The 27,630-nt window shown below is 39.3% G+C and overlaps 1 long non-coding RNA gene across 1 annotated transcript in view; it reads left to right on the forward strand.

Moving 5' to 3' along the window:
- LOC137444714 (uncharacterized) overlaps window positions 1-20,736 on the forward strand; it is a 33,243-nt gene extending 12,507 nt beyond the window's left edge. Inside the window, exons 2-5 of the long non-coding RNA XR_010988227.1 lie at window positions 7,329-7,459; window positions 14,252-14,397; window positions 17,113-17,168; window positions 20,600-20,736. This is a non-coding gene — a long non-coding RNA (uncharacterized lncRNA). The remainder of the gene's footprint in view (window positions 1-7,328; window positions 7,460-14,251; window positions 14,398-17,112; window positions 17,169-20,599) is intronic.
- The last annotated feature ends 6,894 nt before the right edge of the window (window positions 20,737-27,630 follow it).

Here is a 27,630-nt window from a genome sequence, read left to right on the forward strand (position 1 = left end):
GAGTGTATTAGGAATAATTGACAAACCAAGATTCACTGATGGTACAAAAGTGTCCACATACATGATTCTGAGCACGACTAAACCAGGTCACATTGGCACAAGCCAACAACTGTCTAAAAGCAGAAGAAAGTAAGAAGGCAATGAAAGGTAATTTGGCTGTGTGATGGTTTCTTTAACACAGAAGGAGACCTACTGAAATGAAACAAAAAAAAAAGGGGGCTGTTGACTTTCATATGTTATAAAAAAAAATCTTTATCATTAAAATCAGCTCAATTTAAGTGCTGAATGCCTTGAGATTCACACATCCTGCTAGGAAGTATTTCTTCACAGAGAGGGTTATCAAACATTGGAATGGTCTACCCAGGGCAGTGGTTGGAGTCACTATCCCTGAAAGTGTTCAAGTGGCCTGTGGACCTGGCACTTAGAGACAAGGTTTAGTGCTGACCCTTGATTGCTGTGTCAAAGTTTTGACTGGAAGATCTTGAAAGTCTCTTCCAACCAGATATGTTCTGTGATTCTGTGACTTACAAAATTGCCAAGAGTAAGACTTTGGAATTGTCATAGATAACGCTGTTGAAAAGTACCAGCTCAGTATTTGGTGAGTTTCCAGAGCAAATCAGTTTGTAGGAGTTCTTAGGGAAAGAATAGAGAATAAATGAATAAGAAAATCATTATGTCTCTGCATAAATATGTTGTTCATCCATAATGTGCTTTCCTGGTGTCTCTTCTAGCTCAGAAAGGATATATTATAATTTAAACACTTCACATACAGGAAGTAAAGATTATGAAATGGCTTACATGTCCAAAATGCTTTAGTGGGTAGCACTTTTTCTTGGAAAGGAGAGAGTTTAGAGAAAGATACATTTGTCCTTAGTGTAAAAATGTTTAGTTATTCTGTAAATATAAATATATTTAATGGGACTTTAGAAACTCCTTCGTTTTCTTGTCCTTTATTGTGACTGTTTAGGTTTTCTTAATGGAAAACTTACAATTAAGGTTAAGGTTGTTATTTTTAACCTAACTTGAGGACTTCATGTGGTATAAATTCTTGTTTTGCAGAAGTCAATGCTAAAACTCGCAGTTGGATTTGAGATTGGGATGTGTAAATACACCTCTGTGTGAAATTAAAGTATAGGATTAAACCCTGTTCATCGCAGTCAGGCAATGCTCATTGCAGTCAGGGCAGTCAGGGACTGCTCATTTGAATGAGAACATTATCTATAATCAGCAAGTCATTTGAAGGCTTAGATCAATGGCAGGCTCAAAGTTCTCAATTCTTATCTCTTGGAGCCAAAGGAAGGAATGAAAAGAGATAAAAATTTACAATAGACATTCTTATCAGCTGGCTTAATCAAGTAAGCAGTTATCATCCCACTTCCTTGGAAAAGCCTCACTTTTTTGACTCTTCTGACCTTGTAAGTTAGACAGACTCGTCTGTTGTATGGCAGGTTCAAAAGATAAACTTTACATTCCCTTTTCTGAGTGAAAGGACATATGTTTCTGCAAATGGAAAAAAAAAACAAAACAGAGACAATCAAGGCTGTATTTACTTTAAGAAAGAGAGTTCAGAATGGTGGGAAGTGCACTGACTGACCTGTGAGAAAAAGAGCTCTTCTGCTATCGTTGCACAATATGGAAGAACACTGGCAGCACTCATGAGAGAACATTGTGTTCACTCAAGTGACACAGCAGAGAGACCAAAATACTCCTACGTTTATCCCTAGAGTACATGCAGAAGGGAGTGGAAGCAGAATATTTCCCAATCTTGTCTGACTCTTTTCAATCTTCACTGCCTCTCTAAGAGGTTTTTACCCTTTGCACAGGACAAAATTGCATTAAAAAATGCATTCTAAATAAGATTTTTAAATGTGATATGCCTGGTTTATATATTTTTTTAATATATAATATATATTATGATAATATTCTATTGTGTGTGTGTGTATATATATATATATGCCAGGAAGAATAGTTTAGATTTTAAAGAGAAAATTACCATGGAAGTTAGAAATGGTAATTAAAGTTTGCCATGGAGTCAGTGTAAGGGTACTGCCAGTGTCGGGGAAGCTATAGCACCCTGAAGTGCATGCATATATGTCCCCATACTTCTAGTACCTAAACCTATTTTGTCTGCTTATTTGGGAGAGAATAGTTTATACAGAAGTGTAAAGAGAAATTTTCAAATAAATTCTTTTTTCTTTATCCTTTAAGCTACTCAGAAATACCAAACTACATTTTGACCTTCTCTACCTGCATTCATTCTGTTTTACTCTTCTGTGTAATTGAGGTGATAACCTCAGCCCTAAGTACCCCGTGCATTTCCATCTTTTCAATTTCCTCTCCCTTTTTCCACACCTTGGTTACAGAAGAGTTGTGTGGCAGAGTGTGATTTTAATTCCACTGTGCTCTGAATGACTTCAGAGCTAGGATAGCTGTAAAACTTTATAGCATTTTCCTTGCTACAAATAAATACTATGAGGAAGGCTCTCCTTACGATTCAACATTGCAGAAGTAAACACGTTTGTATCATAGGGTATTTTCCATGACAATTTTCTTCCTGGGAAGCATGAGTGAAGCATGTAAGAAAAGAGCTCTGTACCAAATGAGAGGATAGAAAAAAGAAGGACTTGGAATCTTGCCACTGTTGATACAGCAGAGAAAAACCCAACAGTCTCAAAAGTGCTGTAGCTACCAAAATACTTGCTTAAACATTGTCTAGAGAAACAGGTAATTTTTAACACCAGCAGCTGACCAAACTGAAGTAGGTATATTTTCTGTTCTTTTGCACTAAAAGTTTCCTTCCTGGACTAAACCTCTCAGTAATTTTTCCCAACAGATTTACCATGTTTAAGCCCTTATGTTCACCATGTCATAATGGATCCGTATTGTTCCATTTTGGTTTTAGCAAAAGAAAATGGTGTGACATATGGAGCCCAGCTCCGGCATTGACAGTGTATTGACACGGTGCTTGTTTACTTGAATGGAAGCATTACTGATCATTGGAGAACAGCTTGAAATGCAACCTTGAAATGCAGCTGGAACACTAAGCTTGAAGCAATTAAGATAGAATCATATTTAAGGCATTAAAATGTTTGATGGGATACAATTATTTTGGGGTGTTTTCTTGGCTCCTAGTTCTATTTCTTGCATTGTTTTATAAATTTCAGTGAAGATCTTATTCCCTACTACTAATCTTGGAGTTTCTTTCAAGTTGTTGGTTTTTTTTTTTACATCCAGTCCTATCTACCCATAATTTAATGGGAAATAACAATGCACATGCATTAATTCTGTCTCTCAGAAGAAGTTTTAGAAAGTGATTTGTGAAAACCCCTAATTTCTCTATTTTAAGTACTATTTCTTCCAGACTAAGTCAATTTGTAAGTTTTAGCCTCAAAAGTTCCTTCCATGGCTGAATGAAAAAAAAACCAGTTTCAGAGAAATTATACATAAATCATTGTTTCACACCAGAGTAGTTCGCTTTCCCTCTTTGTCCTTGCTGGTGCTGAGGTCTGAGGCTTCGTTTTTGTCTTTTCCTTCCTAAGTCTCTCAAAGTTTTTCAATTACTTTGAGGTCAAAACTGTGGTTAATGTGAGGAAAAGCATGAAAATGCTTCACTACAAATGTTATCACTGGGTAAACCAATGGTATTTCTGTTTACCCTTACTGACAACTTGTGTGATAATATTTTCTGTTTATGTTTCCTAGAATATTTGCTTCTCCAAATATGTTTTTCTTTTGCTTGAAAAACGTTTCAAGCTTAATGCTTCCATTTGGATGTTGTCTGGCCGCCTTGGAGCAATTCCATTCAGAGCATCTCCTACCTTCTGCTCAGTTTAGAAGCCAGAAGTTGATGAAATTTGCTGGAACTTTGTCAGTTGAATTGGTTTAATTTTCTTTTTGGATTCTTAGCAAATTGACTCAGACTTTTGTGAATCAGTCTGTTAGCCACAGACTTCTGGATATCAGCCCTTACTACAGGAAATTTCTTATAGCAAGAGCTTGTGATTTTAAATTCAGTTTATACCATTTACATGGTTTAATTTTTGTCTATCTTTACTGCATGGCCAACACTTCCGAAGCTGAAATCGTTCTTGTATAGTCTGTTTGAAAGGAATACTTTAGAAAAGAAACACAACAGCTGAGCAAGTGGTAGAAAACCAGCATCTTAAATTTTGCTGACAGTGGGGAGATAAGATGGAGATACTTCCTGAATTTTTAATTCCATTAATTCTAATTTCATCTTCACCAAGTACTTGAGCATATAATATGTAAGGGCTTAAATCCTGATAGGGATGCACTTGTCAGCTCTTTTTAATACACATACATAAATATTCCTTCAACAACTACAAGAACAAAAATGAGATCAAAACAGACTGTCAATGGGGAAAGCAGAGAAGGAGGATTACAGAATAGTTGTTCGGCTTTATTTAGTCTAAAAAGGGAAGGAGCATCACAGATTTGATGAAGTAACTATTACCAGACCAAGAGAAGTTATCTCCCTTCGTACAGAGGAAAACTGAGATAACCAATGCATCCTAATGACTGACCAGATCAGTCACCCTTCCTTCATTCTTGTTAGTGAAATCATCCCAGCACATTTATTTTAAAATTGATATTTCACTTGGCTGAAATCTTGGGGGTGGGGCAGGGGGACATGTGTTTTCTGGAATCATACTTTTACTTGCTCAAGTTATGTACACTTGCAGTAACCTCTTGGGACCTGATTGTTTTCTCCTTGTCAGATCACTGTTGATTTGAGAGTTTCCCTATATTCCGCATAAAATTATTATTTTCAATTGCTCATATAAAACATTTTCGGGGATCATTTCATGTGATCATCAAATGTCTGCTCTCCAGAAGGTTTATAAATCTCTGTGAAGCTCTCAGCCCTTTCAGAGGTATAATTGCAGATGAGCCATCTGTTCCGTTTTGATTTCCATCTTCCCTGTTTGTCTACCTTTCTGATGTTTGGCAGAGGGCTCAGCAACTGGTGAAAGGATGGTAGTGTCTGACATCGTCAGGTCTAAAGAAAAGAGAGCAAATTTTGAAACTTGATAAAATATATTGTAATATATGTATGAATGTCTTCAAATTCAGAGGTTGTGAACAAAAAAACGGTGAAGACCTACAAACCCGACTTAAGTAACAGAGCCAAATTCCCATACAATTTGTTGTAAGGGTACTATGTGGGGCTTTTTTAATAACTAAATATTACTGCTGGACATCAAGAGTAGCACCAATTTATAAAACAGTAGCAAACAAGAGGAATTCTCAGCAGAAGTCTTGGAATATTTCAAAAGTCTGGAAAATGTTTTCCTGATGTCTTGGAGCAGGCATATCACAATGTCTAAGCAAGTAACAAATATGGCAGGTCCCCTATGTAGTGAATAATGCTGCTGAATTGGTTCATAGATTTTAAGCTCAGAATAAGAGGGTCAGGGTATTTTGAAAGGTTTTCAACTGAAGTCCCAGCTCTGATGAGAAAAAAATAACACTGAAAAAAAGTCAAGTAGCTGATAAGAAACCTCTCAACTTCACCTCCTATGAGAACCTTCTATGGTTCTCCTTCTATGAGAAATGATCTGGATTGCACACTCTTTGGTGCATTTTTGTTCAATTGGCAGCAATGAGAGGGCCTCACTGATCATTGAAAAGATTTATCTCCCTCTGTACGCTCTGTGTGGACTGTGTGATGGTTGATGATGTTCTTCTCCTGAAACCATTTCAACAGGTGCTGCTGCTGTAGTGTAAATACAACCTTGATTACCAAGAAGAGAGGTAGAAGTTACCAAGTGTGGAATAGGAAAGAGTGTCTTCTTCTCAGGTGACAGAAGACTTGGGAAACACTTCTCCAGATTCCAACCAGTTTTGCAATTCATAAAACCTCCAGAATTTTGCCTTAAGTTTCTAACACACGAAAAAATGGGGTCATGGAATTTGCAGAAATCCAGTGAAGTTTTCCTTATATCACCTCAGGGTTCTCATACATGACTCAGGCTGTGTCAGGAAGTTTTATTCAGACTGCCCTGGAAAATTCAGACTTGTTATACAGGATGTAGTCAACAAATTTACTCACTTAGTATATACATGTAAAAAATCATATACCTTTATGTACAGTTGGTACAAGTTATGATAGAATGATAGAACCTTAAGTGCATTAGTAGCCATCCAATAAAATGTTCGTACTTCAATATTATGTGCTCTTTATAAGCCACATATTTGGGAGGGGGGGAAACCTTTCTGACTTTGCACTCATTAACATTTGTATAAAATGTAATATAGCTGTTCTTGGAAGACAGACTGACACACTATTGGAGAAACTATAAACAAGGAGTCTGAAGTAAAAAATCTTTCTGTCTTGGTTGAGTTTTGATCATTTGTTTGTTTCTCTTTTTGATGTCTTCTGGCATAAGCCATTCCAATCTGGGGGGTGAGACATCAGCAGATGGAATGTAGGTGATATAGACACATCCATGATACATTTATCACTTGACTGTTGTAACCTTCTTAAATTATTTCTACCTATATTTTTATACTGTCAGAAGTAGAAAGGCGATTTCCTAATTAATTTATAGAAACATAGAATGATTTATGTAAGAAGGAATCTTAGAGATCATCTGCCACAACCTCCACACCTACATTGTCCCTGCCATGGGCAGGGATGCCTCTCAACTAGTCTTGGCTGCTCAAGGCCTCATGCAACCTGGCCTTAAACACCCCTAGGGAGGAGGCATCCACAAGCTCCCTGAGCAGCCTATTCCAGAGTTCCATCACCCTCATACTGGAAAACTTCTTCCTAAGATCCAGTCTAAACCTACTCTCCCTCAGCTTAATACCATTCCCCCTTGTCCTATGGTTAGATACCCTCACAAAAAGTTCCTCTGAAGCCTTCACATAGGATCCCTTCAGGTATTGGAAGGCAGCTTTATGGTCCCCCCTGAGTCTTCTTTAGGCTGAACAACCCCAGCTCCCTCGTCCTGTCCTCACAGCAGAGGATATATCAGTTGTGTACAGAATTACCATTATCCCTATGTTACAAGCTAGAGCATGATGCATAGGGATTAATGTCCATGCCCAGTTACCCTAGAGCTGAGTTACTCCTGTGAAGCCACAGCAAAAGTTTGTGTTATGGTAAGCTTCCCAGAGGCTAGGGTAGCATCCTGCCCTAATGTTAGGTCCCTCTTAGGCTCACCTTGGGCTAATAGTCCTGCATTCTTTTTCAGTGAGGAATGGTGACAACTGCCTGCCTTTGAAAATAATTAGCTATGAAACACAGGCCATTTGGTTATCTGTCAGATTCACAGGGGTTTTGTCTTTTATTTTTTTTACAGAGACATCATTCACTTTGGGAATCTTCAATCAGTATAACTGGAAGGGCAAGCTGTGAAAATACCTGATTTCTATTTAGCTTTCCAAATATTCACTCCTTAGCCAACACTGAGACCAAAGCACTTGACTGGAGGTACCTTTTATCAGTTTTTTTGTCATTTATGCAATGATTGGCTAAATCTTGCTAGCCAGTCTGCTCTGCATTGCAATGCCCTGCCAGACAGAGTGCCACAGGGCATTACTGCATTAGTAAACTAAGCTATGTAGCTCTCCCCTTCCTGAAGGGTTACAGCTCTCATAACAGACTTTATTGGAATGAATGATCCTCTGAAATATGTTTCCAGGTATTTTCTGCTTGCAATATCTGTCTGGATATGTACACAGTCCTCAGTGTCTTACAGTAATTTTTTTCTCCCCATCACTTTTACTACCTAACCTTCTTTATAGATATAGAACTGAGACAAAAGACCTGCTTTAGGGCAAGTTGGTGAAGGCTGTCATGAGTCAGAACCAAATCCAGTATTTCAGTCTTAGTCTGACCCTTCATCCACTTTTCTCAGAATGAATTGCCCTTCTGTCTCCCAGATCAGTGCTTGCCTGATAGCTGAGAGCCTTTCTCTTGCAATTCTGCCCGCACTCAGTGTGCAGCTCTGCAGGTTTGTACATAAAAATAAAAAATACAAAATCAGGTTGATAAAAAACCACCAAAAGTACACCTGCATTTTCAAGATGCCAAGCTACTCATGGAGTAACTTTTTATTCTGAAATACTAGTATTGAAAACAGTGTCAAAACGTTGGGTTTTTTCCTTCTTCTCATGAGCAGTTTCTAATTGATGCATAATATTACTGTGTCATGAGGCATTTAACCTCTTTCTAATTGCCAGTAATGACATGTAACTGCATCAGTGGGTTTTTACAGCATATCTAGCAATGGGTTTTAACACAATTTCTGGAGCAGTTCTTTCTTAATTCTCCTTGAAGGAAAGGTGATAACTTACTCTCAATATTTCTAATTTATGACCTTTTCATTTTTGGAGTTGGCTAATTAGTTGAAGGCAATGTTATTGAACTTAGCACAGCAGAGAGATTTCTGCTTTACCCAGGCATTTGATATACTTTGTAGAGCACCTGTTCCATAGTCTCCTTTTCCTCTCTGTAGCAACGACTTTATGAAGTTCATATTTGTTAGAAGCCAGATTGGGGCCCTTATATGTGTTGCTAATTTGTTGGGACTTAAGAAATATTAATTTGTTTGGAAAGGCCTCCTGTTCTTCTGTCATGTGGTAGAGTAAGTAATAGAAAGCTTCTTTCTAACAGAACGAGACAATATTGGAAACGGTTATCAGTGTACAAAGAAGATGTCTCAGATGAAAAGGGTGGTTGTTCCCATAAAGCAAACAAAATAGAGAGTCAAAGTCTAAATTATTACCTCTATTTCTGAGAAAACAAAATAGACTGAGAAGTTCTTAGATTGAAACATAATACAGGGTTGTTTTTTTTTGCTTAACAACACTTAAAATAGATACTTTTTCTTAAAAGTAGGCATTTTTCTGTTAAAATTATTCATTCTACGTTAACAGATAATAGAGATATCACTTCTATGACATTTTCCATGTTTCTGTATAATAAAAATCTAACTGTGAGATTTCAGGCTCCTGGAATATGCCCTAATGGACACCATTTAATTAAATGGGCCTTGCAACTCAGTGAGCAGTATGCTGCAGGCCCTTGTCATTTGGTAGTCTGCAGGGGAATAGAATGAGATATATGATGAAAAATGCAATTTTCTGCTACAAAAACGTGGCATTTTCTAAATCTGTCAGAAAAGAAATTACCACAGAGAAAACAGGGTTGTCAGTTCTAGTCCTCTCCACTGGAGGACAGTCTGCCATAACATCTTGCTCCCAGAACTGGCATGGGTAGTGAGCTGGAAGGAATCTGCCTAATGTTCCCTCAAGGGAGGGAAAGGCAAAATTACCCTTCCTACAACAAAGCTCTGAAGTTTAGGCCAGAGGCATTATAATCGTATCTAGGGTTTTCCACAAAGGCAAAGTGAGTGCCTTCTCCAGCCTTACATCTTTTCCATGATACCTGGAGATGGAAAATGCCTGTAAAAATAAGAATCTGGCCACAAAGTCTAGGAAAGCAAAACATCTCTGTAGAATTTGGACAGATTTATACAGAGACTATCCAGGGGCTGGCTGGCCAATAAAGTACTGAGAAGTGAAATACCTTCTCTTTGCTAGGACTGCAAGGAGGTCTGAGAGAACTGAGAAGGAATTCAAGGCAGGGATATGGCCTAACTGCACTGATTCAACTCCAATCAGGAAGACAGAAACTCACAGACTGTATAAATTCTGAAAGTTTACAAGGATATATCTTTAAAAACACTTTTCACAAGTATTACGTTAATCTTTGGAAAGTGTGAGCTATCTACTAAGAATGTAAATCTCAATCAGATGAGTAACAATCAGGTGAGTAACAATCAGAAAAGGAGCTACTCTCTTTATAAACAGTCTATAAAATTAGTAGTTTTCAGGTCATTGATGCACTGAGGTTTCTGAATACACTGAAAGTTCAAAACAGGCCAAAAAGCCAAAGCTAAATACTAAATCTGTATTCCTGTTAGAGCAGCTGTGCAAACTAAGGTTTTCTGAACTTCTTTCATTGTCACCCATGAAGATTTGCATAACTCTTCTCAAGAAAACTTGGCAGAAATGTTAGGCCTGTTTCCAATTCTTTTCATTCCCAGCACAAGCATGGAGAATGCATTTCCAGGCATGGAGTGCATGCAGAGAAACAATAAGGTATCAGCACGGTGATTAGCGACGGTGGCAAAACATTTACTTGAATCACCGCAGGAGAGTGCAACTGGCATAGGAAATACAATTCCACAAAAAATAAAATAATCCAGGGTTAAAATCTAAAGGTTGGGAAGCTAATACAGCTTCTAGAGGAGAGAAGTAAACGTGCTTAAAGATTACTGAACAAAATAGGCATTAATTAGGTTATTTGTGTGTTGGCTGCTGATTGCAGTTCATCTGAGTTTTCTGCAATGATCTCATCTTGCTTGTCATGTCAATATCAATATCAATATCTACTGTGTCATGTGAAGCAGCATATGCTTTTTCTTTCTTAACTTGGTCATTGGAAGCTGTATCTATTGGCACCTCACATGAGGCAAGAGTTAGCCACATTGCAGTACTTTTTTCACCCTATGAGTGTTTCTCATAACATCTTATATTTGAATTCTTTTGGTGAGACTCCACCTGGAGTACTGTGTCCAGTTCTGGAGCCCCTATTACAAGAGGGATGTGGAGGTGCTAGAACGTGTCCAGAGAAGGGCCACAAGGATGAGCAGAGGGCTGGAGCACCTCTCCTAGGAGGACAGACTGAAGGAGTTGGGGCTGTTCAGTCTGCAGAAGAGAAGGCTCCAAGGTGACCTCATTGTGGCCTTCCAGTATCTGAAGGGGGCCTACAGGAAGGCTGGGGAAGGACTTCTCAGGATATCAGGTAGTGATAGGACTAGGGGGAATGGAATGAAGCTAGAGGTGGGGAGATTCAGGCTAGATGTGAGGAGGAGGTTCTTCACCATGAGAGTGGTGAGACCCTGGAATGGGTTGTCCAGGGAGGTGGTCGAGGCCCCGTCCCTGGGGGTGTTTAAGAGCAGGCTGGATGAGGCTCTGTCCAGCCTGATCTAGTGTGGGGTGTCCCTGCCCATGGCAGGGGGGTTGGAACTAGATGATCCTTGTGGTTCCTTCCAACCCTGAATGAAACTATGACAGATCTGGCCTTATTTGAAAGGGTGTTCTGTTTCATTTCCAATGCATATCTTGTAACCTGTAGGTAATACCTAAGCGTTAAGGACAAATCTTCGTATTTTTAACAATTATCTTTTCTCTACAACTTGCAATCAAAGCAATAGTAGATATGTCTTCCAAGAAAAGAAACTTCCTCTCATGTTCTGTGAGTACTCTGAAAATAAGCTGTTCAAGATGCTTGGCTTTGGGTCCTGTCTCTTCTAGAAGAAAGGCAAATTAATTCTGCGTTGCCAGTCTTACTTCATTCTGTATCAGGACATCTGGAATACGAGCATCTAAAATTTATAACCATCTCAATTTGTGGTGCAACTGATAGCTTAAGAGATCTAATTTTTCATACATCTGTCTTCCACAGAAAAACATTTTGTAGAGTTGTAGTGCAGATCTCTGTTCAAACTTGCAATTGGTTCTTTCTCTGTATGTTTTTACCTTGTTTTGCATGTGCTAAAAAGAAACTCTGCAAGAAGATTGTATGACCTTCATATGTATTTAAAATATAGAGAGGCAAAACAGCCTGTAAGTATGTTTACAAAACAGTAGACAAAATAAAACAAAATAATCTTCATAACTGCACATAGAGCTGTGAGGTGTTCTCACACACATTTCAAATACATGGAAATCCTTATTGCTTTGTTTTCTTCCTCAGTCGTGAGAATATCACCAGGACATTAGAGGTCAGTATCTCATCACACATCATGTCTACTGATCCCTGTGCAACACTGAAGACATCTGACTTATTCTCAATATGTTCATCTCTCAAATGATTGTGAGCTTTGGTAACTACCCATGTTGAAAGCTGGTGCAAAAAAATGCCCCAGATTTCCTTGGAGGTTAATGTATATCACCTAAGAAAGTCACTAAAGCCAGAGTGGATGATGGACTCTCTCTGTGCATACTTTGTGTCGCTAGGATCTGACCACAGGGCAGTGGAAATGATGGCTTTGTCTTTGGATTGGGATCCAGCCCTTAACAACGCTTTCCACTTCCAGTAAGAAAGGGCTTGATGGTCTGAAAATCAGGGAAACTTGCCAAATGCAGGCTAATGAAAGTTGCATCCATGCCCTGCAATTAGGAAACAGAAGATTGTAATTCCATTTTCTAAAATTCTGCCAAGGCTATTTCTCTATTATAATAGCAGAAGGAAGGGATGGCTTGGCAAGCTTTCTTGAAAAAAGTATTTATGCTGTGTTTCTGATTAACTTAAATTTGTAATAAGCTTTTTGTGGCAGAAAAACAACAAACAAAAGATGCCAGTGTAGAGTGAAACTGCTAAATACTTATGATGTTATCAGAGAGGGAAAAGCATAACCTCTCTGAAAGCATAAGTTATCTTGGATCTGGCATTCAATATCTCTGTATTGATTGTATCTTCTGTATAGTAATGTGTCTGGTACAGATTCCTCAAAACCAAAAATCCTTGTTAGCAAGAAAAGTGTGTCCAGAATTTAACATCAGCTCAGCATCTACTGGAGTTAAAAATTATATACGTCAACTTACTTTCCCAGTTATGAAAACTGTCTACCTGCAAATTCATGCAAAAGGTGGTTTTCTGACCTCCAGCCTTTTGCAGCGTTACCCTGTTGCTTCTTTTGCATTGTCAAAACCCCTGTATTCTGCATGTGATGATGACTCTGTATATTAATAACTTCATTATAACTCTTCCAACCCTAATTACTTTAATTACTGCAATCATAGTAGTATAGCACCTGCAATTCAGAGTAATCAACCCTTCTTGGATGGCAAAAATTAAGTGCTTGTAATAAATATTAAGTAGTGTGAACCTTTGTAGAGGTCTGTCAATAAGTTGTGTACAGGATGACCTAGTCTGCTGCAGAGAGAAAGAAACAGTTCAGAATGAATCTCTGTTGAGTGGTGCTGCATGCTGTTAGGTAAAGAATGTAATCGTGTGTGTATGCATATTAACAAAGTATGCTCAATGTAGTTCTAGCTTTGCCATAGTATCACAGTATCACAGTATCACTTAGGTTGGAAAGGACCTCGAGGATCATCGAGTCCAACCTATCAACACAGACCCCATGACTAGACCATGGCACCAAGGGCCACGTCCAATCTCCTCTTGAATGCCTCCAGGGTCGATGACTCAACTACCTCCCTGGGCAACCCGTTCCAATGCTGAATGACTCGCTCGGTGAAGAACTTCCTCCTCACCTCGAGTCTAAACCTCCCCTGGCACAGCTTGAGACTGTGTCCTCTTGTTCTGGTGCTGGTTGCCTGGGAGAAGAGGCCAAGACTTGCCAGAAGACTTGAAAATAAAATGAGTGGAAGAAATTAATTCAGAAGCTCAGTGACAGTATGAGCTCTTCAAAGTTTTGCAGTTTTCCTACATATAATAAACCTGAGAATGAAATGCAAAGGCCTTTGTCATAAGAGAAATGCCAAAGTAACTAGATGAACACTACCTGTAAAGTTGCCAGTCATCTCCTACCCTAGAGACATTTCAGAATATGTTTGTCAGCTCGCTAGGTGAACTTGGTGCTGAGCTAGCCAGCTGTTTGTAAGAAACTGCAAAGACTCACAGTATTTGATGTGCCAAAAGAATTTTGAAAAAGACTAAGTGAGCCTAAGAAAGATTTATAGCTCCTTGACTTATTTAAAATAACTCAATTTACTTCTAAGTGACTAAGTAATTGCTGAAGAATTTATACAAAGTTTAAACTGGATATCTTGATTTATCTGGGGCTTTATGCCACATGGGTGGTTTAGACTCGAGGTGAGGAGGAAGTTCTTCACCAAGCGAGTAATTCGTCATTGGAATGGGTTGCCCAGGGAGGTGGTTGAGTCATCGACCCTGGAGGCGTTCAAGAGGAGATTGGACGTGGCACTTGGTGCCATGGTCTAGGCATGGGGTCTGTGTTGATAGGTTGGACTCGATGATCCTCGAGGTCCTTTCCAACCTAAGTGATACTGTGATACTGTAAGATGGATTTACCTAGAATAACTGAGATGAATATTGGTAAGAGATGCCTATTAGGAAATCAGAAAACTGACCTACTAAGGCAAACTGAGCCCCAGAGTTTATAATAAAGTTCTAAAGGCAAGTGTCCAAACATATTACTGAGGAATTTCTTTGTTTATATCCTAGGTATCTTCCTTCGTGACAGAGAACTGACACGGCAAAGCAGCTGTCAATCTGAAATGAATTCCGTTTTCTACAACATATGCTTCATGACATGGAGAGAGTGGTACAGAAAATGAACATCGTGGAGATCTTCCTGACCGAGAGAACATGTAAGACAGAAAAATACCAAGTACATTTATTCAAACAGTTAGCAAAATTAAAGTTTCTCACAGAATTCCATTTCAGGCTCTCTGCTGAAAATTATCTGAATGCCTTTTGAGGCTGCTACTGAACAAATACTTTGACATTTTGGCAGATTTTAAACAAAATGTTTCAAGTGTTAATTTTGCCATGACATTTGGAAATGACATTTAACTAAATTCAGTGTATAAGGGGTCAGAGAAATAGTAAAAAATACTTTGACAGGAAAATATTTTGTCAGCTTTAAATGTGGGGGGTTTTATACCGTCCTTTGGGTAGGATACAAAACTATCACTTTTGTTCAGGTATATTCATAACCTGAAGGGAGGTTGTAGACAGGCGGATGATGGTCTCTTCTCCCAGGCACCCAGTACCAGAACAAGAGGACACAGTCTCAGGCTGTGCCAGGGGAGGTTCAGGTTGGATGTTAGGAAGAAGTTCTATACAGAAAGAGTGATTGCGCTATGGAATGGGTTGCCCAGGGAGGTGGTGGAGTCGCTGTCATTGAAGGTGTTCAGGAGGAGACTTGATGGGGTGCTTGGTGCCATGGGTTAGCTGTTTGGGTGGGTTGGATTGGTTGATGGGTTGGTTGATGGGTTGGACACGATGATCTTGAAGGTCTCTTCCAACCTGGTTTGGTTTATTCTAATAAAGTTTATTCTAAAGTTTTCTCTGAGTGTGTTCCTCACCATACCACACTCACTGCGCCAAGTAAGAAACCAGACCAATTTACAAGTATTTACACAAAGCACTGCTCATTGTTACACAGAACTGCCAGAGCTTAGCCTAAAATTCCCCACTATTTTTAATGATCCTACTCCCTAATTACAAACTAAGCCTGTAAGACTATAATAATAAGTAAATTTAAAGACGCTTCATTGTAAAGAAGACTCGGTTTTGTTTCACTGCAACCATGGCAACAATCTTAATTGGTTAATACACATCACATAAATAAAAGGCAAATCTTATTTCCAGCCAGATGATAAATATTTCTCTGAGAGATGTGCCACGGTAGCAGAATCTCTAATTCTTCCAAAGAGTACTTCTGATGTTCGCTTATGTAGATTTGTTGCTGCTGTCAAGTGTTATGAAACTGTGAAAGTATGGAGTCAGGAAACACGTATTTCTGCTAAATTTTAAGCTGCCTGTCATAATATTACAGTTTAAATATTATCTTCTTTAGCAGACAGTGAAATACAGTTGATCAGTATCTTTTGTGACATTTATTTCTGCACATTGCCAAAAGAGATTACCAAGAGCGTTGGAGAATAGCATGGCAAAGAAATAGTTGATTTCCTTGTCTATTTGTAGACCAAAGCCCCACATGGTGTGATCATCCATTTCAGTACTATAGCAACTTCTATGCTTATAATCTAAGGTCCAACCTTTCCTTTCAGAAAGTGACTTTTGATATTTTGCAGGTGAAATTGATTTTTATAGGCCACTAGTTGGTTTCAAAAGAATCACTCCTACCTGAACTCTTTATGAATCTCTTGCCTCTAAAATTGTTTAACCTGAATTTTAGTAATCTGAATTATATCCAAACTCATGGAAGGCAAATGCATCATTTTAATTTTTAAGTATGATGACAGTGGGTCACTAAGTTCTGCATTGAGGGAGAGAGGTGGCAAATATTTAGCTTCTAAATAAATTGCTCAATAGTTAGGTGAACGATGTTTGGTTCTTCCAATTGCTCATAACCAATATGTGTGATCTCAGAGTGCATAAAGAGTAATACAGCACTAAAGTACTGCCAAACATTGCATGTTCTGATGTGTGGCGTGCCAACAAAATGAAACATATGATACAAGTAGCTTTTTCAGTCCTGATGTGTTGCCTTGGCTGTGGCATGCATCAGCAAGGGAGCCAGAAAAGAATGTGCTTCTCACCATGTAGAAAGATCGTGCTGGTACAGAAGTCTGTCTCTTGCTCTCGTTATTAGTCAGTTCTTCCCTCTCTCAAACACATGTTCTCAATACTCAAAACTATTAAAAAGCAGATTTAGCTTGTGATTGTTAAGTATTAAACTTAATTAGTTCTTTAAAGAATTGAGTTTGTATTGGGACACACACATTTAAAAAAGCTGGTAAGAGGGTTGTTTTTTTAAGCAGGTAATCCAAACATCACCAGAATTTCATAAATTACCAAACTATATTTAGTGTCTCTGAGTTAAAGGAATCTTTTTGAACTGTTTCTTCTGAATTAAAAGACTGTACAGAACTTCAGATGCCAGAACTTTTGCTGGTGTAAATACAAAACCAGTATACCTAACAACATCCAAGAATATTTGTAGTAGATAAAGACTCTATTAGTCAAACACTTTCTTTGTGTGATAGTTTCACAAAGTTATATATACATAAAGCTTCTTAGAGGTGTTTTCTTACTTGATTTGTAATTAGGGCTTTTCCCCACTGAAGTTTGGAGGACACTTTGTGCTTAATGAGAAAGAGTTCAACAGAGTTGATCTTGTGTTTTTAATCATGTGCTGTGTACATTACATTGCTTCTTGGCTTCTGAAGGCTGCCTTTATTTTGTTAATTTTCAGCACACTGGATTTGGGCTTTGATAGACTTCAAAAAACCTACATTTTTTTAAAAGACTATCTGTCTAATTGTCAGGTTTGTGCTTTCCTTCAGTCAGACACAGGTTTCACCTATCTGTTTCCTTTTTAATGTTTCTTTAAGGACCTGATGATACATGCTTAGCAGACTGAGGTCAAACGTTGGGAGCCACAAGCCAGGTAAGATCTCATGATATAGTTTCCCTTTCTGTTTACTACATAATGGGGAAAGAAAATCCCTTAGGCTTTCAGTATCCATTCCCAACTTTAAAATGGGAATAATGAAGTTTATGCATTGAAAAATACATAACAATATTATGATTTAAGTATCTTGTTCCAAATTTTGAGGTCCTATTGATTTCAGTATGAGTTGATTAGTCCCTATCACACAGTATCACACAGTATCACTAAGGTTGGAAGAGACCTCAAAGATCGAGTCCAACCTGTCACCACAGACCCATGACTAGACCATGGCACCAAGTGCCACATCCAGTCCCCTCTTGAACATCTCCAGGGATGGTGACTCCACCACCTCCCTGGGCAGCACATTCCAATGACGAATCCTAGCTATACAGAAATAAGCATACTATCAGCAGGCCATCAAATGATGACATTTTAAGGGGTGAATTTTGGCAGTCTCATGACAGTGGTTATCTGAAAAAAACTCTTGAAAATGTCTGCAGCACAGAAAAGCAAACTCCAATATTAATCAATAAATATAGCATTAGTAGAAATATTTTCTAACTTAGGCACTAACAGATTGTTTACTCAGCGTACTTCATTACCAGTAAAACTTTCTTTTAAATGGAAGTTTATAAAGCAAATTATCCAACTGTGAAATTGGAAGCACAACTGTTTCAGCCCTTCTGAATTTTTATTAAATGTTCCTCCATGGTAATCTGCACTCGTCTTTATAGTGCCTACGACTGAAAAGGATTATCTAGTCAGAATACATCAGTATATAATAAATGTGCTTCATTTCTTCCACAGTCTTTAAAGCTGACAGCCAAAATGAATGCTTGTCTCAGCATTTGCACCACTGGTACTTTTGCAGAGACTATTTCACGGTCCATTGGACCCTAAAGGACATTGTTTTTAAAGGCATATTATCAAAAGGAATGAAGCATACCATTGGAGTGTATTTCAGCGTGTGTTAAACTTAAGAGCAAAAGTATTGCTTGGTTGATACTGTAAGGCACTTCAGCTGAAATGTATTGAGACTAATCATTATGTTTCTCAGTTTTTATAATTTGTGTGTGTCTAACTAGTAAACACAGGTCTTGAAACGTTCTTGTGGATATCCATTCACTTTGAAAGAAGAGAAAAGGACTTTATGAACAACATAATTCAGCATCCTTTCTATATGTATATAGAAGCCCTACTATTACAAATGCTGTTCTACTAATGGGCTTTCCATACAGTACCACATTAATTAGCTGCCAAAGTAGCACAGCTCTGAATCTCATTTTCCTGATTTATGAAAAAGAGAGCTGTATTCCTTTAAAATATGCACATTCACTGCTAGGGATATTATCATGAAGTAATTAGGTTTCTTGGAAAAAGCTGTTGAGCTGTATGATGTAGATTTCTGAATCCCAAAGGTTGGGGGCTCATCAGAATATTCATTGGTCAAATCACAGCTATGGTAAGATGGTGTGGGCAGTGCCTAATTTGGTACAGATTGCAGAAATGTTCATTGGGTTAGATGCTGCATGGTCCTGACAGCTTAACTGTCAGATAAATTGCTGCAGTTATAGCATATGAGCAAGCCCATAAGCTGATCATATTAATGCTACAAAAATATGACACCAAAAACTAATAACATTCTTTGAAGCATCTGGAAGGAAGCAAAATCTAATCTTGTCTAAAAGATCTCCATTAGCAATAATCATTCTGTAATATGATCAACATATTCTTGTCAAAGCAGATAGTACTGTGCTGTGTTAGTAAAACTGATTAAACATGGCATGGTGTTCTGAAATAAACCTTCAACTTTGAGAATCAGGGCCTGTTGATTACACTGGATTTGTTGATTAAAACACGTGCAGGACATTATCAAAATTGCTGTGATTTATTCTCAGGAAGAGGGAAATATACAGTGGTAGAAAAGAAATCAGAATGAGAAGTTAAGCTACATAGAATTTGAGCAGCTTGAGGAAAGGGGAAGCAAACATCTGAGAAGTGTTGAGTCCTTTGTAAAATAATATCTCATTACCTCCCAGAAAAAAAGATATGTTTATATATCTTTTGCTTGTGGTGTCTTGTGATCCATTTGAATAAGCCACCAAAATTCCTTCAAGTATGCACATTCTTAGAGCTGAAGAATAAATACATCAAGAGCACATCAGGCTGTCTACTTCCTTGTTACAGCAGGCCTCATTCTTTGGGGAAGCCTTTGCCAAATGATGGATGATATGCTGAAAATTTGTGCTGTGCACCATATGGTCGATGGTGCTCTGATGTTCCTTGCAACAGAAGTTAATGAACTTGACAGGAAGAAGGAAGCCTCACATCAAACACCATGCCTTTTGTTTTTCACATGGGCCAGAAAAATTCCGTGCATGAGGATTCAGAGCAGTGCTAGAGATCAACTAGATGATCTAAATGAGCTGAAGAGATGGAATTTATTATTAAAGGAGCATGTGAATGTTTTGGGGTTTTGGGTTTGGTTAGTTATTTTGTGTGTCCAGAGAAGGGCAACGAAGTTAGTGAGGGGCTTGGAACACAAGCCCTATGAGGAGAGACTGAGGGAGCTGGGGCTGCTTAGCCTGGAGAGGAGGAGACTCAGGGCTGACCTTATTGCTCTCTACAACTACCTGAAGGGAGGTTGTAAACAGGCAGAGGTTGGTCTCTTCTCCCAGGCAGCCAGCACCAGAACAAGAGGACACAGTCTCAAGCTGCACCAGGGAAAGTTCAGGCTGGAGGTGAGGAGGAAGTTTTACACAGAGAGAGTGATTGCCCATTGGAATGGGCTGCCCGGGGAGGTGGTGGAGTCGCCGTCACTGGAGGTGTTCAGGAGGAGACTTGACAGGGTGCTTGGTTACATGGGTTAGTTGATTAGGTGGTGTTGGGTGATAGGTTGGGCGCGATGATCTTAAAGGTCTCTTCCAACCTGGTCTGGTCTATTCTATTCTATTCTATTCTATTCTATTCTATTCTATTCTATTCTATTCTATTCTATTCTATTCTATTCTATTATTATTATTATTTTGCTTGTCTGTTTTCAAATGTTTAACTATTTTTATAAGATCTCCAGAGTACTGCATCATCCAGCTACTGTCCCAAGGGTGTGCATTCACCTGCCCACAAAGCGCAGAGACCCCAGTTTAAGTTATAATTGGAAAATATTTCTCCAGCTGTGAATTGATTTGTCATCTGGGGCTGTAAGAAGATTCAGATAGATCTGAGGAGTTTTAATCTCCACCATCTCAGTTCTTTAAGCCTGAGACAATAGTTGACAGCCTGTAATTACAGCCTGCATGTGTTTAATTTGGGTGGAAAATTGCTAAGTACCTTTAACAGCTGGAAACAGCTAAGTTTCTCCAGTGACAGAAAGTGAGCAGATACGGTGTGATAGATAAGGATGGTGGCTCCCTCATTCTTACCTGCAGGAACTGAGCTGTGCTTGGTTGTGGACCCTCCACAAGTACAGATGACCTAAAACAGGAAAGAAAGGCATGGTGAGAGAGGCTTTGGAGGGACACAAGGGATTTTGTTGTTGCTGGAAAATGGCAAGCTGCAACCTTCTGGGGTGCATTTTAGCGATGGAGTCCCACAGACTCATGAGTACTGCTGTAACTAGGTGAATGAAAATGTTGTCCCCCACATCACAAAGGGACTGAAAAGTGCTTTGTTATCTCAGAACTTTAAACATTGCTGTCAAGTGCTACCAAAGAAGAAACATGTAATTTGCAGAATTTAAGTAGGTTCTGAAAGTTTGAAGGCAGTGTGAAAACATTAGGATGTTTCAGTTTCGATGTAACGTGAATGAATTAAGCTCAGCTTAGGAGTAGTTCTCTTTGGGCACTTGACAGTAATTGCAGCAGTACAGGTGAGAACAAGCAAAGTGGACAGAAGAGTAAGGAGAGAGAAAAGCAGTGCTAAGATAATGTACTTACTTTCTTCAAAGTAAAGGCAAAGACAGTCATCATAGATGAACAATGTATTCCACATGCTCTTTGTATTTTCTTTCAGTCAGCTATTTTGAACTGGACAACACTTCTCTTGTTAAATAGATGATAGGACACTTATTACCCTAAGATAAAGTACTTCCTGATATTTATCATTGTAATGTAAAATATCGGGGTAAATATTGAAATGCCCAGAAAATTAAGTTTAGTTTCTACTGGCATGACCTTGTCTAACATGATGGGCGTCTGTATCGTGATGTTACAGGGTCCTTGTGATAGATGCCTCATTTTTTCTGGCAGGAGAGCTACTTTCAAGGTGAAGGATGTTCAATGCTAAATCATAAATTCAGCAAGCCTACTCTGTCACAAGAAACAAATTCAATTTTACAGTAAAAATTGTACACTGAGTATCTGTGCTATGGAAATGGAGATGGGCTGGTGATAAATGACATCAGGGCAATAGATGTCAGACCCTCTATGTTATATGAGCTCGACTGAAAGTAGTACTAGACTCACAAAGAAGTAAACCAAAATGAGAGTATGCTCGTTTATATGAATATTTATGTGCTGAGTATCTTGCAATTTATGAATATGAAACAAGTGGAAATACCTTAATTTTCAACCCATCTAGTGCTCCAAAACCAGCTCAATTGTTGACCAATATCAGAAAGTCTACCTGGAGCTTTTCTCCCTCTTTACGAGAAGCAAGAAGGCAGCTGCCGCTCAGCCTGTTTCTGTGACAATTTGCCTCTCTTCCTGATATAGGCAAATCCTTGCTCGAGCTGCAGCAAGAATCAGTTTTAACTTCCAAGTACAATGAATTATTTCCAGTATATTTTTTGCTGATGATTTAGCCTGTAAAAGCTAACCTCATACAGTGCATTATTTAAACATGATTTCAAAGCAGAATTAATACTTCAGTAATAGACTCAGGGGTGACCTTGTTGCTCTCTACAACTACCTTAAGGGGGTTTGTAGACAGGCAGAGGTTGGTCTCTTCTCCCAGGAAACCAGTACCAGAACAAGAGGACACAGTCTCAGGCTGTGCCAGGGGAGGTTTAGGCTGGAGGTTAGGAGGAAGTTTTACACAGAGAGAGTGATTGCCCATTGGAATGGGCTGCCCGAGGAGGTGGTGGAGTCACCATCACTGGAGGTGTTCAGGAGACTTGACAGGGTGCTTGGTTGCATGGTTTAGTTGATTAGGTGGTGTTGGATGATAGGCTGGATGCGATGATCTTGAAGGTCTCTTCCAACCTGGTTTATTCTATTCTAGAACCAATAGCTCACTCTGTACTGAAATCTTAAGTCCACCAACAGTCCAACAGAACAAGTACGAAAGAACAAAGCTGCTCAAACATGAAAAGCCACTTATTTCTCTTTCTGTTCTCTCTGTACCATGCAATAATTTCCCCTTATTAAGGCAGTATACTTCAGCAGAAATGCAATTTATACACAACATAAAATATCTTAAAATATTACTGCTTCTTGGAGGTTTTCAGTGCGACAATTAATGGGCAGATATTTTTTTTACTGGAAGAGGTAGAGGCAGAAATGAAACTGGGAAAGTGTTGTGTGCCATTTGTAGTAGGAGAAGAATTATGCTGGGTTGAACAGGTATGCATTTTAAATGCACAGGACCAGATTTATCTATTAATTTTGAAATTTTAGACTTGAGATAAATTTGGAGAAAATGTATTCTCAGGCTTACTACGTTCCACTGGTCCACTGACTTTTGGCAATGGTTAAACCTAATGTGATTTTTGATTTGCAGCTATCCAGAGATGCACGGGGTTGGCAGAGATCTTAGGCATGCACTAATTGGCACAGATGATGGGTGATTTCAGAGATAAAACTCTTGAAAGAGTGATGAGGTTAATGTGCTGCTGTTGTCAATCATCTTTAAAACGTTCTCCACTAGGTTTGAAGGACATTCTGCTCAATTAAGGGTGGCTTGCTTAAGTCAACATTGCTGTGGTCAGCAGGTTTGTAGTGCAGAATAACTGCTGGATTTCAAGAATACAGAGTAACCATTACAGGTAACTGACTCAAAGCCTTACATATACCCCGTCCCTGGGGGTGTTCCCCATCCCTGGGGGTGTTTAAGACCAGGCTGGATGAGGCTCTGGCCAGCCTGATCTAGTGTGGGGTGTCCCTGCCCGTGGCAGGGTGGTTGGAGCTGGATGATCCTTGTGGTCCCTTCCAACCCTGAATGATACTATGATGCTATGATAAATCTCCTTTCTCTAAAATATATAAAAACTTGTTTGTCTGCTTTTTCTCCAAATGATTTTCTACAGGTTTTAAAACCTGAGGAAAATACCACCACTCCTTTTTACCCCATCCATTTGTGTTTCAAATAGAATAGATTATAAATCCTTTCAATTCCCTATGATAAGAAATACTTGAGTTACTTGACCTCTTGGCAAAACAGAGTTGCCTAGTGCCCACTAATAATGACCTACAGGAAGGAAACACTATGATTGTGGCTCAGGGGAGACCTTATTGCTCTCTACAGCTTCCTGAAAGGAGATTGTAGGCAGGTGGAGGTTGGTCTCTTCTCCCAGGCAACCAGTGGCAGAACAAGAGGACACAGTCTCGAGCTGTGCCAGGGGAAGTTTAGGCTCAAGGCAAGGAGAAAGTTCTTCACAGAAAGTGTAATTTGCCATTGGAATGTGCTGCCCAAGGAGGTGATGGAGTCATCATCCCTGGAGGTGTTCAAAAAAGGATTGGATGTGTCACTTGGAGCCATGGTTTGGTTGTCAGGAGGTGTTAGGTATTAGGTAATAGGTTGGCCTTGATGATCTCTGAGGTCTTTTCCAACCTGGTTGATTCTGTGATTGTGTGATGCACTCCAATATAAAAATCAAGAGATAGGAAAGCCACGCAGTGGTGGTGAAATACGTCAGGGAGCTTCCAATACGTGTATCGTGCCACTGATACGTCTGATAACCATAAATTGCCTTGACCTTGTGAGCTACAGTTCAAAAGCTCCGGTTGTGTAAGTCTGTGACACAGAGCATGTGTAGCTAAGACACTCAGGAGTAGCCATGAAGTGTACAAGAAAAAAAATGTAAAAAAATAGATATATATATATAAAAAAAAAGGCAGGTTTTTATATATTTTACTTAGGCAGAGTGGTTTCTGGCTGAGAAGCATTTAGTAACCTGAATTCCCATTGCTGGGAATTATCTTACAAATTTTATGACTGCTGCTGTGGGTATGAAGCATGTTCTAAACTAACAGGTAATAAAAATGAGACAGAATATGAACCTATTCTCCATGCATCATTCATACATGTTCAGCCAGCAGAAAAGCTCTTAGAAATGGACTATCCTCAAGGGTCCATTTTTCTGATCACAAAGATCTCCCACACCTGTGTTTTTGGATGCAAAGTGCAAGGCCATCAGGGAGAGGGTAGATTAGAATGGTTCTTGTCTTTTAAAAATACATGAGACAAAGTTGAATGTCTGTTGATGCAATAGTCTGATCGCCTACTCTTAGAAGATGGTTACAGTGTTAAAACCTCATTGATTTGGGGGAATGCTTTCCTGGTATTTTGGGAAGAGCCAGAGGCTACAAATCTTAATCTTGATCTACATTTTCCTAATGCTTCAGAAGAATCTCATAGTTCCACCATACAAGAAAAATCTTAAAACCTTCAGCTTCAGTATTCCATTTCTGTCAGAATTCTGTCTGTGGCAAATCTGTAACCTGTTTAAATAAAGTGTAATCAAACTATTTAGGAGAAAGGGAAGAGAGATTACTAAACCTGCTGCTTTGTGTTTCACTTTGTCAATGAACAGAAATAAGTAAGAGCCAATATTGTGTTTTATTGCAAGGGGAAGAAAGAGGCATGGGTTATGATTTCCTCAGGAAGAAAATGCTAGTTACACTACCAGATGCTGAAATGATGCACACTAATTAAAATTCCTAGCAGGAATTCAGTTCTGTGAATAATTAAATTGAATGTTCCTCAGTGGGCCAGATGGGTTAACATGACAGGAAAGCACAAAGTGTTGCAAAGGTACTACTTATAATTTGGCACCCAGCAGGCTGAGGAATGAGTAACTTTTTCTCAACAGTTCAGTTAATGTTTTTTATTACTGTAGTAAAGCTTCAAAAGCTATTTGTAATTGTTCTTGGTAAGTTTGCTTTACATTAATTCCCTTCCCCCTGCCTTTTTTCTTCCAACTTCTTCATAAATTAAGAAAATAAAATAAAATACTTGTTTCAGTGAAGTGAAACTAAGCTAATACAAAAGTTAATGAAAATAATTAAGAGGGTTTTATTATTTCTTCTTAAAAAGTAATTCAGAGATGTTTTACACATTCTCATTGGGTAGTTGGATGTTCCAAAACACAAGAAGTTTGACAAACTGACTGCAAAGAGGTGGTTATTAATTACTGTGGACCTATATGTGGCTTACTGCACTAAGCAGTTTAGTATTTGCTTATTTCTAAGACTTGAAGTGTTATGGGATATGTTATGTATTTTTTTAACTGCTGGACTGAGATTTTATACTGAATTCTCTCAGGCTCCATTTAACTGGTTTTAGCAATCACCATTACGGCAAGGGCCGAGGGATCAGTTCTGAAAAATATACCAAAACTCCTGTTTGAAGGTAATTGTATGTATCCCTCTCAGTAAAAATACATCTCCTTGTCTCTTGTAGAAAACAGTATGCAGCAGGGATGTGCTGGAACGTGTCCAGAGAAGGGCCACGAGGATGATCAGAGGGCTGGAGCACCTCTCCTATGAGGACAGACTGAAGGAGTTGGGGCTGTTCAGTCTGGAGAAGAGAAGGCTCCGAGGTGACCTAATTGTGGCCTTCCAGTATCTGAAGGGGGCCTACAGGAAGGCTGGGGAAGGACTTCTCAGGATCTCAGGTAGTGATAGGACTAGGGGGAATGGAATGAAGCTGGAGGTGGGGAGATTCAGGCTAGATGTGAGGAGGAGGTTCTTCACCATGAGAGTGGTGAGACCCTGGAATGGGTTGTCCAGGGAGGTGGTTGAGGCCCCGTCCCTGGAAGTGTTTAAGAGCAGGCTGGATGAGGCTCTGTCCAGCCTGATCTAGTGTGGGGTGTCCCTGCCCATGGCAGGGGGGTTGGAACTAGATGATCCTTGTGGTCCCTTCCAACCCTGAATGAAACTATGAAACTATGAAACTATGTATGTCTCTGAAGCCTCTGGAAAGAAATTTACACCAGAAGTAATTGGAATCAATTTCCTAGTATGTTCCTGAATGTGTTGTGGTGAGCTATGCAGCATGATTATTTTTTCCCATGGAAATTCAGATGGGTTTGGGGAGGTTTGGGCTGGATATTAGAAAAAAAACATATAATTATTTACTGAAAGATTGGTCAGGCATTAGAACAGGCTGCTCTGGGAAGTGGTGGAATCACCATTCTTGGAGGGGTTAGAAAGCTTGTAGGTGTGGTACTTTGGGACATAGTTTAGTGTGTGTGGTGATTCTGGGTTGATGGTTGGACTTGATGATCTTAGAGGTCTTTTCCAGCCTTAATGGTTCTATGATTCTAAATCTCTTCATGGTTGAAATTTGTTCTTTTGTCAGTGTAAGTTCTTCCCTGTCTTGGATAGGTGAAGGATACAGAGGGTAATACTAACAAGAAACTGACTTTTAACAGCAGAAATGCCTTCAGAGCTGACTGGTACAGTCCTATCCACATGTGGAGGGACAGATCCAAGAGGTCTTTAAATCCCTCTCTCTGTTCATACTGCATCAGTTCAGTCATGACTGGGCAGGTTTCCCACTGCAGGACTTCATTCATATCCTGCATGTGTGGCCAGAGGTCTGAACAGCAGCTGCAAAGGTTTGCACTCTGCTGCTGTGCAGAGGTATTAGAATAGAATAGAATAAACCAAACCAGGTTGGAAGAGACCTTCAAGATCATCATGTCCAACCCATCAACCAATCCAACCCACCCAAACAGCTAACCCATGGCACCAAGCACCCCATCAAGTCTCCTCCTGAACACCTCCAATGACGGCGACTCCACCACCTCCCCAGGCAGCCCATTCCAATGGGCAATCACTCTTTCTGTATAGAACTTCTTCCTAACATCCAACCTGAGGTATGTGGGTCCTGAGACTGCAGATTTGGGGGAAATACAGGGAAAGCTAAGGCTGGAGACAGAAATGGGTGGCGGCCTGTGCTGAGAGCATCTGTGGAGTCAGAGTGAGTTGTGGTGGGCAGAAGGAGCCGATGTGCAACTGGAAAAGCTCTGCACTACTGCAGAACACAGAGGTTTAGGCGAAATAGCCATGAGCTGGCCCTGTCTCTGTGTTACAAGCTTTTAGGTCTGTATAATATTAACTTAACAATGTTTATTCTTGTCTGTCAAAAGGAACAGGGCTCGATTCAGATTCAAGTGATGTCTGGTTGCAGCAACTTTTTTTTCAGGCTTTGTTTTTCCCCTTTCCCTTGAATATTAGAAGCTAATGTGGTTAGTAAGCTTGATTGTAATGAAAATAATTTTAACGAGCATATCAAG

The sequence above is a fragment of the Melanerpes formicivorus genome, unplaced genomic scaffold (genome assembly GCF_026170545.1).
Source record: "Melanerpes formicivorus ecotype bairdi unplaced genomic scaffold, bMelFor1.0.p_v2 SCAF_12, whole genome shotgun sequence".
NCBI lineage: Eukaryota > Metazoa > Chordata > Aves > Piciformes > Picidae > Melanerpes > Melanerpes formicivorus.